This window comes from Mirounga angustirostris, unplaced genomic scaffold (assembly GCF_029215605.1).
Source record: "Mirounga angustirostris isolate CCGP_5_RB_7025 unplaced genomic scaffold, mMirAng1.0.hap1 SCAF_7, whole genome shotgun sequence".
In the NCBI taxonomy this organism is placed as follows: Eukaryota; Metazoa; Chordata; class Mammalia; order Carnivora; family Phocidae; genus Mirounga; species Mirounga angustirostris.
Window position 1 is genome coordinate 20,666,353 of NW_026991715.1, and position 14,840 is coordinate 20,681,192.

Below are 14,840 nucleotides of genomic sequence, written 5' to 3' on the forward strand. Positions count from 1 at the left end.
CCTTTTTTGAAACAAAACACTTTATATTTTGTATTGTAAATAACTATTGTATGGATACACACTTCCCCGCTCCCCCAGTTTTAAATGTTTTATTCAAAGACAATAACAAAAGTTCGTGGCCATCACCATTCACAGTGTTACTTCTATGCACACGGAAACTCATTCCTAGCAGTCCCAAGACTGTTTCCTTGGGCTGTTACCCCACTCTCTCTGTGTCCTTGTCTGATCTGAACCTGTATTTTTTATCTTCTTCTCTGAGCAAGCTTGATCTGGGGCTTGCGGAAGAAGCCAGAACTTTTTATAATTAGGATGAACACAGAGCCTTCTGTGTTTATTGCATCTGTGTGGTCTCCTGTTCTTGCCCGAGGGCAAGGGTCTCCCGTGACTCTATCCATAGGAATTCCTAAGTATCAGCAAATACCCAGCACATATTTACATTTTCCCATTAAAGCCAAGGGTTTATTTTCTTTTATTTAAAACTGGGCAGAAGAACAGCATGTTTGTATGCAACAAGATGATGCAGTTGAGAAGGAAAAACTGACGGGGGGACATCTGCAGCAGTGATGTCCTTGAGCGGGGTCCTGCGCCACTCAGCTCCAGGGGAGAGCATCGCATGCCTTCTGCGTGAGTGGTGCCCCCTGGATGTGCGTCACGGGGGCCCGTCTGCACAGGCTAAAAGGGACAGGACTGTAGGAATTAGCAGCCCACCAAAGTGGTCTGAAGACTATTTTAAACGGAAAACATCTGAACAGACTGCAGCCACAGAAAGAAACATTATCTAAACAGAAGCTCCTGAAAATACAGCTGCCATTGCCCTCTCCCCTGCCAACCCCCCAGGGAGTTTCCTGTTGGAAAGAAGACTGACCTTTAACATTAGGAAGTGTGAAGTCCCCTCCCAACCCCTCAGCCCCCATGGGGAAATTTCTGACCAAGAAAGAGATAGACTGTCCATTTCCATTAGCATCAACAGAATCTTCCATACCTTCCCAATGAAACCCTAAGCCTGCCCCTCTTTGTTAAGTTGGTATATAAACCTTTACCTCCAGCTTCTCAGTGAATCTCTCAACACTGAGCAACTCCCAGGCCACTTATAAACTAAACCATGTCTTTTCTCCTGTTCATCTATTACCAGTCCATTTCCAGGTCCCTGACTATTCGCACCTCACTTGGTAGACAAACACTTTTTCTTCCCCAGAGGATCCTGGGAACATGTGGAGAGCCAGCCTTAGTTAGAAGCACAGAGCCTTTCTGCACAGTAAGAAAACAGATGGGTTGGTGTATACTCACCCCCTCACTGGATGTGTCATCGACTCTCAATAGCTCACATCCTCATTCTCATTCACTACTCTGTCTACACCAGCAGGACTGCCAGGCTCAACACGCACATTCAGTCATTCATTCAGTCAAGGTTTCTTTAATCCTACTAGATGGTCTAGGCCCTGGGGTACAGCATGGAACAAAATCTCAAAAGGCCTGACTCAATGGAGCTAGCTTCGAGGTGGAAGAAAACAGATAAAATCAAATTAAAAAACTACATAGTACACTTAAAGGTGGTAAGCTTGATGGGCAAAAACCAAACACACAGACACAAAGCTGGAAAGGGAGTTAGGGAGTGGTGACTGTCTCACTGAGAAGGAGACATTTGAATAAAGATTTGAGGAGGTAAGGAACAAACTCCATGGGTATAGTGGGAAGTCTATTCCAGAAAGGGGGAAGAAGAAGCAGAGGGAGTGTGATGATAAAACCAATGAGGTCATATGGGCTGGATGGCGTAGGGGCTTGTGATCATTGTAAGTACTTCGGCTTTCTTCTGAGCGAGATGAGGACTCAGTGGAGGGATCCGAGCAGGCAAACGATGTTTGAAAATGGACAGTCAGGGAACAAGGACGGAAGTAAGAAGAACAGAAATAATGCTGATGCAATATTCCTGCCAAGGGATGACACACACCACATTGGAAAGCAATCTGGCATTTCCTCAAAAGGTTAAACACAGAATTACCATACGGCCCAGCAATTATACTCCCAGGTACAAACCCAAGAGAAAAGAAAACATATTTTCAAACAGAACACAAATAGTCATAGCATCATTATTCAGAAGAGCCAAAAGGTAGAAACAATCCAAGTGTCCATCAGCTGATGAATGGATAAACTGTGATATGGCCACACAATAGATTATTATTCAGTCATAAAAAGGAATGAAGTAATGATATATCCTACAACAAGGATAAACCTTGAAATTATTATGCTATATGAAAGAAGCCAGTCACAAAAGACCACATAGTGTGTGATTCCATTTATGCGAAAAGTCAAGAGTAGACAACTCCATAGAGACAGAAAGTAAATGAGTGGTTGCCAGGAACCAGGGAGATGAGGGAATGGAGAGTGTCATTCTTTTGGGGTGAGTGACTAAACGTTCCGAAATTAACTGTGGTGACAGTTGCACAATTCCATGAATATACTAAAAACCAATGGGTTGTACCCTTTAAACAGATGAATTACATGGTATGTGACTTATATCTCAGTGAAGCTGTGAGTAAAAAGAAGAGACTATGGAGGTTGGCACAAAGAGGTGGTAAGATGTGGTCAGGAGGATGGGATACTGTGAAGGTACAGCTAACAGAATTTGTTGCAGACTGGATGAGTTGTAGGAGAGGAAACCAAGAGTCAAGGATAATGCCAAGTATTTTTTGGCCTGAGCACCTTAAAGTGGGGAGCTGAGAGTGAGATGAGGAAGACTGCATGAGGAACAATTGTAGGGAAGAGAACCAGCAGCTCTCTGTTGAACGTGCTAAGGTTGGGATGACTTGTAGATATTCCATATGCAACCAGGGGCATGACTCTGGGAAAGAGCTGGACTAGAGTTCTACATTTGGGAGTCATCAGCACATGGATGGTATTTAACTGGTTAGAGTCAACAAAGACCTCCAGGGAGCCAAATCTTGATCTTGACTTCTCAACAGCATTGGACACTAGAGACTACTTACTGTAGTCTTCATTCTTCCTCTTACTGTTCCTTTCTGGTCTCTCCCAGTCTGTACTATTTGCAGGCTCATCTTTTCGCACCTAGTCTTCAGTTGAGAGTTCTTCAAGGTTTGTTTCTGTATCTTTGCCCTCATCTTACCGTATCCTCTCTAAGAGATCTTACCATACTCATAAGTTTAATTCTCTCTTACACACAGGCTCACAAGTGAGCTTCACTTTACATAACTACTAAATATAAATCAAAAGCATCTCAAGTCTGAGGTGCCTGGGTGGCTCAGCTGTTTAAGTGTCTACCTTCGGCTCAGGTCATGATTCCAGGGTCCTGGACTCGAGCCCCACGTTGGACTCCTTGCTCAGTGAGGAGTCTGCTTCCCCCACTGCCTCTGCTCCTTCCCCCAGCTCGTGCTCTTTCTCTATCTCAAATAAACAAATAAACCCTTTTAAAAAAGCGTCTCAAATCCAACCTGTACAACACTTAACTCATCATCTTTCCCTCCACTCTCACTCCAAACCTACTCCTCTTCCAACATCCCTTATTTCAATGAATAAGTTAGTTATTTACGCAAAACACAAGTAGACCACCACAAGTCTTTCTCTGTGGATTTGCTTACTCTGGGTTGCACTATTTTTCTTCCTTCCCATGCCTTTTCCTCATGCCCTTCTCCCTTCCCCCCCCTCCCCAGCCCTATGTGTGTGTTTCCTAATTATTTATGTCCTTCACTCCCTCACTAAACTGGCTCTAATGTGTCTTCGGTGTCTTAATGTTCCTAGCACAGAACCTGGTACATAGTAAGCTTTCCTAACATGCTTCCTGGGGGAAATCACAAATCAATGAATGCCCATCTTAAAGGCTGTCCTCTTTCTATCATCTTCTCTCAAGTGGTTCAAATCTCTGTTTCTAACTCACGTGGGTCTCCTGGAATTGGATTGGCCTTTGATGTGTAAAATACAAACACACAGTAATATGTTCTACAGTGTTCATGGGACAGAATTTATTGAAGACACTATTTTGCACTTAGCATTGAGCAAGACGCTCTACTGGGCAAAATAATTATGAAGATGAAAGAGACATCAGTGAAAGGTTTTCTCGTTGTTGTTTTTAAAGGCCATCTGCACTATTTACTTTAAAGCTGTTGCAGTCTGAAAGAGGCTGTTCAAGACTAGAAATGATGTGAATCCAAGAGATCAGCACGTGGATTCTTGGTCTGTATGAATTGCTGATAGAAGACAAATGACGCTACTTGAAATTGTGACTTGAAAAGCAAGTAAACCATGAATCATCCCCACATACAAGCTTGTAATCAGTACAATAGAGGACTGATATGTGAATAGTTGTCATTTATGCTGTTGTTGGCAAAACACTGGCCAATTCATAGCTATGCATGTAGCCTAAATATTGTCACATGAACATGATTCATGTTATCTAGAACAGTGGACACTACTGTTGATAGTTTACGTATTATTATTATTTTTTTTACCATGTTTAGGAAAAAGAGAAATCCTAAATTGGATAAAACTAGGATGGTACATTGTGCTTCTTTGTGGGAAGACACTGTATTCACAGTGGTAGGACTAAGTATGTATAGTATTGCATAGTACTGTATGATGCAAAGAACACATTCTCCATCATTTCAAAAATATTTATAGCACTCTTGGGAGTTAAGTATCAGCACTGTCCCACATTTACGAATGAGGAAATGTCCTTGATAAGATGAAATGATTTGCTTGCGGATATATTCAGCTAATATATGATAGGGAGCCAGGATGCACGCTCAGGTCTTCATCTGTTCCAACTTCTAACTCCCTGTGTTCACAGTTCAAATGTTCAGCACAACACAAATAAGCAAAATTTCTCTATTTAATAGTGATGGTGTTAATATAAATAGTAACAAGAGCCAATCTATCTATCCATTCATTTCTTTTAGAACGTAAGCTCTGTGTATTTCCAGTGCCTAGAAGTGTCTGTCCCATAATGGGCCCTCGAATATACCTTTTTTGTTTGTTTGGTTTTTATTCCAAATTTTTATTTGAATTCTAGTTAGTTAACATATAGTGTAATATTGGTTTCAGTAGAATTTAGTGATTCATCATTTACATGTAATATGCACAAACAGAACTTGATAAATCAAAGAATAATACATCATATTTTCAAAGACATCTCACAAATGTTATTTCTTTGGTCGTGATAGCCACTTCCAAGTTTTCTGACTCTGGCTCCAATATTCTTTTTATTACTCCCCATTGCATAAAAATAAAAGTTAAAAGACTACTTAAAAAAAAATCAATGCTAAGAGATTAAAAATAGGATATATTAGTTCATGAAGACTAGTCCCAAGCTAGGATCCCAGCTGATCTTAACTTAAAGATGACACGTATTGACTTGAAGAGGTTGGCTTTTCTGTGGATGGATGGTGTTGAAAGGGATGCAGAGAAATTCACCTTTGAGGAACACACACATGTATCAAGATTAAAAACAAAAAAATCACTCTGCCTAAAAATTCTGAAATGTGGGGAAAGATTGACTTCCCCTCATAAGGGAAGACAGGGTTCAAACTCATCTCCTGTCAGAGCTACTAAAATGTCTTTCTTTACTATTATCCTGGCTTTTACATTTATTATGGAGAATCATAGAGTGATTAACCAATTTTAAAAATTAGCAAGGATTTTGTTTTGAGATAGAAACGTAACAAAGCCCTGGGCTCTGAGGGGTCGCCTCTCAAGGGGCCTTATGTTTCTGAAAGGAGATGCTAAGTGAGATGTAACTCTGCTTCACTTTCTTCAACAGAGAAATTGGGTAAAGGCTTCTGTGGTCACAAGTTTGAAACCCTCTTTCCTTCTCTCTCTCTCTCTCTCTCTCTTTCTTTCTACCTATCTGGGAGAGAGCGAGAGAGAGAGAGTGTGTGTGGTGTGGGGAGGGCAGAGGAGGCGGGAGAGGGACAAGCAGACTCCATGCTGAGCACGGAGCCATCTCGGGGCTCAATCTCATGACCTGAGCTGAAAGAGATGCCCAACCAACTGAGCCATCCAGGCGCCCCAGACCAGTTCTACTTAAAGTAAAACACGACTCACTTTGTGTTATTTAGAAGGGCCTTATTTGTTTCTTGCTCTCCATCCTGATGCAATATCCAACCAAAGGTACAGCAAGGTGTATTTATTTACTGAGTAGCCTCTACACCCAACATGTGGCTCGAACTCACAACTCCTAGATCGAGAATGGCCTGCTCTGCCACCTGAGCCAGCCAGGCACCCCAGAAAGGCATTTTCAGCGGAAAGGTCGCTTATCTGGCTATCTCAGCTTCCTAGAGCTCAGTTAAGAAGCAGGAAGGAAGGCTCACAATTAGCATAGGCCTTCACTAATACCACAATACCCTCCTTTACACTATTAAGCTGTTTACTCACAGGCAAATCCTGGGTCTTCATCAGGAGGCAACCCGGAATGCTAATAACCCAGCTCCTTGGTTTCCCAGGCCCTAGCCACAGTACAACAAGGGCGGGGGGCGGGGGGAGGGGGCATTGGGGGGAGGCACCAGGAGGGGGATGGGGCATTACCAGTAAGTTCTACTGGCCCCGGAACATAACAGGCAGAGACTGGATGGAAACACAGAGCCCCCCCTCACCACCCCTCTGGCAGGAGGCACCTGTGCATCCTGATGAACCGTAAGGCTAAATAAGTTTATAAGCCTCAGCTGGCTCGCAAGACCTGCAGATAAACAGGTATACCGAGGAATCTGTAGCAATGATATATTTTTAAAATATTTAAAAACACTCTTGAAAAACGGGGGGTGCCTGGGTGGCCCGGTCAGTTGAGCTTCTGCCTTCGGTTCGGGTCGTGATCCCAGGGTCCTAGGATCAAGCCCGGCATGGGACTCCCTGCTCACTGGGGAGCCGCTGCTTCTCCCTCTTCTTCTGCCTCTCCCCCGCACCCCACCTCGTGCTCTCTCTCTCTCAAAATAAATAAAATCTTGAAAAAAAAAAAAAAAAGAAAAGAAAAACAGAAGCTCCTGTATACTCCCTATGCAGGAACTAAGTCTGAACACATGAAAAAGGGTAGGTGTGTTCTAATGCAGCTGGGAAAAGAATTACTTTTGCTCCTGCTTTTTGATGGAGAATTCCATGAAAGAACGTGCCAGTGAGAACAAGTTCCTCCAAGTGACATTTCATTTCCTAGCAGCTGGATAGATGAATGCTTGCTTCTGGAAGCTCCATGCATTACCAGCCCTAGTACTTCAGAGATGAAAAATCATGTACTCAATTCATTCTTTGTTGCGTCAATGTTATACAAAGAGAATAGAAATTTGCATTTGGGTCTTCATTCCTGTTAAAATATTGTGCTCTTAATAACAGGTTAAGAAATACTAGAGTACCACTGTCCTTTTCTATTTAGCCTCTATAAAATAGCTTACTGGATTACATGTATAAGGTGAGGAAACACGGAAGGGGAATTATGTTAAATGGTGTGGCCTCCGAGTAGATTTTTAAAATTTTATCACCTTTTCAGGGCATGACTGAAGAGACCCACCTGTAAATCTTCTTAAGAGCCAAATCACAGGGGACCAGAGATATCTTCAAATTACCAGCAACACAACCAAAAGGCGAGTGAGCCACAAAACTCAGAAGAAAAACAAAATCTAAGGGACTCCACACAGTCAAGAGCTGAGAGACTCCTAAACAAAATGCTCGAAAGCAAGTCGGAGTCACATCTGATCTCTGCTCCTTCAGACAAGAGAAAGCGATTTCAGCCAAGCAATTCCAAGGACCAAACTTGGCTTTTCATTTGTGGTGCCTACAAATGGTCTGCCTTTTCAAATGTCCCTGGCCCATAAGACTTACTACTCGGGTGAAACTCAGGCTTGTTCTTCAGATAGATAGGTTTTTGCCTTAATTAGAACCTGTTTGAGTTGGGGTGGGCGGGTGTGGAGGTGGGGGCAGGGCAGGCAGGGAGGGGAGTGAAGACAAGGAAAAATGCTAAGCTGCTTTCTGCTTCCCTCCCATCCCAGAGGTTCCCTTTGTGAGATTACCTCCAATAATCTTCACTGCTTTGGAGAAACGTCGCTTGAAAAAACTCTAAGTAAAATTAAAATAATTCTGGCTGGTAGACTTGTAAACATAAAGTTGTACTGTTACTAGTATCTTTGTAAGGTGAAAGAAATTCTGGGAAAGTGCCAATGTTTTCAAATTTAGTGAGGCAGCTCGATGATCTTGAGTCATTTCTTTGGAATATTTGATCAAGGTTTTGCCCTTAGATACATTTTTGGATAAAATAATTTACACACCTGCCTGAAATTCCTTACCAGCCTTGCACAACTTAGGCAAACAGCTGCTTCTCTGACCTCCCGTGTGTACTCACACTCAGAAGAAGAACAGGGATTCAGAGAGGGCTGAGAATGCCAGGTCCTGACAGCCTCTTTAAAGTTGGAAGTTTAAATTTCTGCCCTCTGTGTCCATGTGCGCTGCTTCTGGAAGTTTGCGGAGTTAAACTGAGTCTAACACTCAGAGGAAGGAATTGTTTGTGGCTCAAGGAGAGAAAGGGCAACCCTTGAGGGTTTAATTTAAAGTCATTATGACCCTGGATGACTGCCAATGGAAATTTTTCAGAAAGCCCAACTTTTGCAAGAAAGTAAACTCCCAAATAGTTGCAAGAGGAAAATCTTTTTTTTTTTTTAAAATACCCACTAAAAACCAAGTAATTGTTTTAAGCAGTTTGGCTCCCAGCGTTAAGATGTTTGTATTTTCCAAAACTTTCCTGAAGCAGGATGCAGAGGAATAATAAAATACAAAGAAATGCAATAAAACCAAAATTGAAGTCTTTGTCTTCGGGAAGTCCTAGCCTTTCATGCAGTGGCCTGGGGCTGGGCCTGGAGAAAAATCACAGCATTTCAGCAGAAGCCTGATGGAAATGAAACATAGTCTGTGCTTCCTTTCCCTTCTCTTTCTGTTGACTCTGGGAATTCAGGTAGTCAGAGAAACTGAACACTGCTCCTCGTGAATAGCCAAGTGTGCATGTTTTCTGAATCAGCCTGGGAGCAGTAAAGCAAAGTAGGAATGTGTAGAATTATTAATGTGTTGGTCAAAGGAGTGAGGGGATGCTTCAGATGAACTCAGAAGCTATTCGTTAAAAAAAGAAAGAAAGAAAGTAAAAGTCTCTTTTATATATCTGAGGTATAAAGTTGCCGAAAGGCAAAATAATTTCCGGGGATTCTTTCCTAAATACATTATTTAAATTTTAATATTTAGGGACCAAGGGGCAGACAGGGTTGACGTGGGTGGCACTGTGGGTTTCTTATTGTTGTTATTGTTTATTTGTGATTGTGTTGCTGCTTTCGTTTGTTTGCTGCTTTTTTGTTTTTGAAGGCCTTTGGCAGGTTAGGCATTTCCTGGGGGACTGTTCCCCACTGTCTTATATATAATCGTATTCATAAATTGATCCTCAGAAGACTTTAAGTTAGCAATGTTAGAAAAAGCCTGTTGTTGTTAGACCCTCGTAATAAAAGCTGTCTTTTTTATGAGTGCCCACAATATGTCAAAAACTTAGCATTTGGGGAGCCTGGGTTGGTTAGGCGGCTGCCTTCCGCTCAGGTCATGATCTCAGGATCCTGAGATTGAGCCCCACATCAGGCTCCCTGCTCAGGGGGAGCCTGATTCTGTCTCTGCCTTCCGCTGCCCTTTCTTGTGCTCTCTCTCTCTCAAATAAATAAAATCCTTTAAAAAATAAAAAACAAAAAACAAAAAACCCCCACAAAACTTAGCATTCACCATTGACCTTGACAGCCATTACAAAAGATAGATATTATTACCCCACTTTGAAAGAGGAGGGTCCTATTAAGTGGTGATGCTGAGAGGTGATCCCAGGTAAGTCAGGAGCCAACAATTCTCTCCTAAGCCTCAACTGTGTTGTGATTCAGAAATAATGTTACATATCAACTTTGAGTATATGCCCCTTCAAATGATACACAGGATAAATGACATCTCTACCCTGTTAAGTTCCGAAAAAGAAGAGTGCACGGGCCTTGGACTTCAACTGAGATTCATAACAGAAAGAATGATGCATTTGTTCTGCATAAGATCAGAAACTAGAAAGAACATATTTTTCTCTTTTTCTTTTTGGTAATATTGCCCCAGGGTCCAAAGTGGTCAACTGTGCTCATAATTCATTTGGCAGTCCTATCAAAGATGGTTCAGTTGTTGAGTCTCACAAAATATTTTTTAACAGTCAGGGTACATATTTGATTTGGATCCAGGGACAAATGGCTCTCCAAAGGCTTCCTGGCAGGTTGATGACGCGATGCATCAACTGGATGGATCAGGACTTAATAGTACTGAACCATGGAGTACATTTAAAAAGCTCACATACATTCTCAAATATCATAGTATGTAACAAATTTCATTGCCTTTGACTCAATGATATTTAGAATATGTGATACATCAGTCTTTCTGGGTAGGCTTTAGTCAGGGTCCAAGATTGTTGTCTTCTTTCAACATGTAAAAAGCTTAACTTGAAATATGGGTCATTTATCTTGGGCTTGGTTTGAAATGACATATATTCAATCATGTTGTGATATATAATAGCTTATAATTTAACCAAGGAGGAAGTTACAGTCACACATCATTTATCCACAATCACTAAAAATGGAGATGTTACATGTAAGTACATTTCCCAGAACACCTTAAGAGTACTTTTTTTCAAAAAGAATACTTTCAAAATTATAAAACATATACTTATTTTAATTCCTTCAGGCTTGATTTAAACAGGATTATCATCACAATTTGACTCCTGATGACTTAAAGTTTTTGTATTATTAGCTTTCTCATTTGGAAAATTAAAAAAAGAGCACTAAAGAAAATCTCATGGATTTGTGTGTTGGTCCCCATTCAACTTCCAGCATTGCACAGAGAGAGGTGCTGTTTTTGCTTTGCCTTCTTGACAGGTATAATACTTTCTTCTTCTCCTCCTCCTCCCCCTTCCCCTTCTTCTTCCCCTTCTCCTTCTTCTTCTTCTCCTTCCTCTTCTTCTTCTTCTTCTTCCTCCTTTGACCTATTTTTAAAATCAGATTGTTTGTTTTCTTATTGTTGAAATTTAAGAGTTCTTTATAAATTTTGGATAACAGTCCTTTATCTGATATGTCTTTTGCAAATATTTTCTCCCAATCTATGGCTTGTCATGTCATTTTCTTGACATTGTCTTTTGCAGAGCAGAAGTTTACAATTACAGTAAATCTTGATATCAATAGTGTCATTCTTCCAATTTCGTTCTTTTCCTTCAATATTGTATTGAACATTCCAGGTCTTTTGTCTTTTATGAATAATGAAACTTTAGACTCAGTTTGTTGATATCCATAAAATAAATGTCTGGGATTTTGACTGGGGTTGCATTGAATCTGTAGATCAAGTTGAAAGAACTGATATCTTGACAATATTGAGTCTTCTTGTCCATGAACATGGACTATCTCTCCATTTATTTAGTTCTTTGATTTTGTTCATCAGAGTTTTTAAGTTTTCCTCATTTGGTGTTGTACATGTTTTGTTAGATTTACACCTATGTATTTCATTTTCAGGGGTGCTAATGCAAATGATATTGTGTGTGTGTGTGTGTGTGTGTGTTTTAAGGTTTTATTTATTTATTTGAGAGAGAGAGAGAAACAGCATGAGAGGGGAGAGGGTCAGAGGGAGAAGCAGGCTCCCTGCTGATGTGGGACTCGATCCCAGGACTCTGGGATCATAACCAAGCCGAAGGCCGTCGCCCAACCAACTGAGCCACCCAGGCATCCTGAAATTGTGTTCTTAATTTTAAATACTACTTCTTCATTACTGGTGCATAGGAAAGTGACTTTTATATATTAATCTTGTATCCTATGACCTTACTATAATTACTTTTTAGTTCTAGGAGTGTTTTTGTCAATTCTTTTGGATTTTCCCATAGCTCATGTCTTCTGCAAACATAGAGTTTTATGTGTTCTCTCCTTATTAGACTAACTGAAGAGGTTCCCACTAGCTGATATGGGCTTCTACAAGAATAAGAACCAAAATGGGTTAAAGGGCATCAAATATGTATAAACCCAAAAGTGCATATGATCTTAAATAACAACAAAAACCCCTCATTGTTCTCTATGAGAAGATGCTAGAAAAATGATTCATTATTTTTTAAAACTTGTAAATACAGGGAAAGACTCAAGCATTTATCCTGCCTTTCCCATATCTCTATACTGCAGGGTAACCAAATAGTTTGCAAGAAGCTACTATTTATAGATTTATAGAAGTACTCTAGCTAGTAAATGAACAAGGTATATTAAAAATATCATATCACTATTTTGCTACCCCTTTTGAAATAATGGATCTAGACAATAGTTATCAATGGCTGCTAACAACTCAAAAGGACAAACAACTAGACATAATATGCTTCCTAATGGAAGTGCACAATACCTTAGAAGCATTTTTATCAAAAATTAGTACTTAAAATGACCAAACTTGTAGATCTAACTATTAGAAATACAGAGGACAGAACAATATATTAAGAATCATTACAAGGATGCAATTAACAAAGTCCACAATGAGAATCTCTACAGGACAATTGATCTACTTCCCCCCCCTCCCCAAATAAGTTGAAGGAGAGAGAAAGAGAGAGAGAGGGAGAATCTATAGTTTAAAATCGACTTAGATAAATTTAACAACTGAATTTTTGGACCTCATTTTGATCCTTTAAAAAATTTTAAATTTAAAAAAATTAATTTAAAAAAATTTTAAAGCTAAAAGCTTTCTCTGTGGAATCACCATGGCAGCTGGGACCCTGTACACATATCCTGAAAACTGGAGGGCCTTCAAGGCTCTCATTGCTGCTCATAGAGCGGGGCTCAGGTCCACGTGTTCTCTGCACCACCCCACTTCCACTTTGGCCAAACCAACTACACCCCTGAATTTCTGCATAAATTTCCTGCTGGCAAGTTCCAGTATTTGAGGGTGACGATGATTCTGTGTGTTTGAGGGTAAAGCCATTGCCTAATAGGTGAGCAATGAAGAGCTACAGGGAAGTACTCCAGAGGCAGCAGCCCAGGAGGTGCAGTGGGTGAGCTTTGCTGATAGTGACATAGTGCCCCCAGCCAGCACCTGGGTGTTCTCCACCTTGGGCATCATGCACCACAACAATCAGGCCACAGAGAATGCAAAGGAGGAAGTGAAGCGAATTCTGGGGCTACTGGATGTTCACTTGAAGATGAGGTTTTTCCTGGTGGTCGAATGTGTGACCCTCGCTGACATCACAGTTGTCTGCACTCTGTTGTGGCTCTATTAACAGGTCCTGGCGCCTTCTTTCTGCCAGGCCTTCCCCAATACCAACCACTGGCTCCTCACCTGCATTAACCAGCCCCAGTTCAGGGCTGTCTTGGGGGAGGTGAAACTCTATGAGAAGATGGCCCAGTTTGTCGCTATAAAGTTTGCAGAAAGCCAGCCTAAAAAGGACACCCCATGGAAAGAGAAAGGTTCTCAGGAAGAGAAGCCAGGCTGAGTGGAAAGAGGAGAAAAAGGCTGCTGCCCCTTCTCCTGAGGAGAAGATGGATGAACATGACCAGACACTGGCTGCTGAACCAAAGGCCAAGGACCCCTCTGCTCACCTTCCCAAGAGTACCTTTGTGTTGGAGAATTTAAGCGCCAAGTACTCCAATGAGGACACTGTCTTTGTGGTGCTCCCGTATTTTTGGGAGCACTTTGATAAGGATGGCTGGTCTCTGTGGTACGCAGAGTACCACTTCCCTGAAGAGCTCACTCAGAACTTCATGAGTTGCAACCTTATCACTGGAATGTTCCAGCGGTCGGACAAGCTGAGGGAGAATGCCTTTGCCAGTGTCATCCTCTTTGGAGCCAACAATAGCAGCTCCGTTTCTGGAGTCTGGGTCATCTGAGGCCAGGAACTTGCCTTTCTGCTGAGTCCAAGTTGGCAGGTGGACTTCAAATCATATACATGGTGGAAACTGGATCCTGGCAGCAAGGAGACCCAGACAATGGTTCAAGAGTACTTTTCCTGGGAGGGGGCCTTCCAGCATGTGGGCAAAACCTTCAGTCAGGGCAAGATCTTCAAGTGAACATCTCTTGCCATCACCTAGCTGCCTGTACCTGCTCTTCAGGAAAACAGAACAGTGAAAAAAAAATTTTTAAGTAATCTCTATGCCCAACGTCGGGCTCAGACTCATGACCCCGAGATCAAGAGTTGCATGTTCTACCAACGGAGCCAGCCAGGTGCCCTAAAAAAATATTTTTAAAAATGTTACAGTCAGGAAACTTGAACACTAGATATTTGAAAATATTATTGAGTTATTATTACTTCTAGTATCTAATGTGATTGTGACTTTTAAAGATTTTATTTTTATTTATTTGAGAGAGAGAGAATGAGAGAGAGAGAGCATGAAAGGGAGGAGGCTCAGAGGGAGAAGCAGACTCCCCGCTGAGCAGGGAGCCCAACTTGGGACTGGATCTTGGGATTCCAGGATCATGACGTGAGCTGAAGGCAGTTGCTTAACGAACTGAGCCATCGAAGTGCCTCTAGTATTGTGACTTTTAAAAACAAAGTAGTTCTAATCTTGTAGAGATACACTCTGAAATATTTAAGGATATAATGATATGAGTCTGGGATCTGTTTCACAGTAATCCAGCAGGTGAAGCAGAGTTTAATAAATCGAAGTTCAGAATTGCTGAAAGTAGATGATAGGTACATGGGATTTATTATATTATTCTTTCTGCTTTTGCATAGGTTTGAAATTCCCATGATAAAATGTTAACAAAAGCAACAACAACAAACCCCTAAGGCCTAGATATATTAAGTTACTTGCCCAACACCACATATGTAATTAGGGAAAGTTCAAATCTGCAACTGG

The 14,840-nt window shown here is 41.3% G+C and overlaps 1 pseudogene; it reads left to right on the top strand.

Moving 5' to 3' along the window:
- The first annotated feature begins 12,747 nt into the window (after positions 1-12,747).
- On the top strand, positions 12,748-14,088 carry LOC123852365 (elongation factor 1-gamma-like; annotated as a pseudogene).
- The last annotated feature ends 752 nt before the right edge of the window (positions 14,089-14,840 follow it).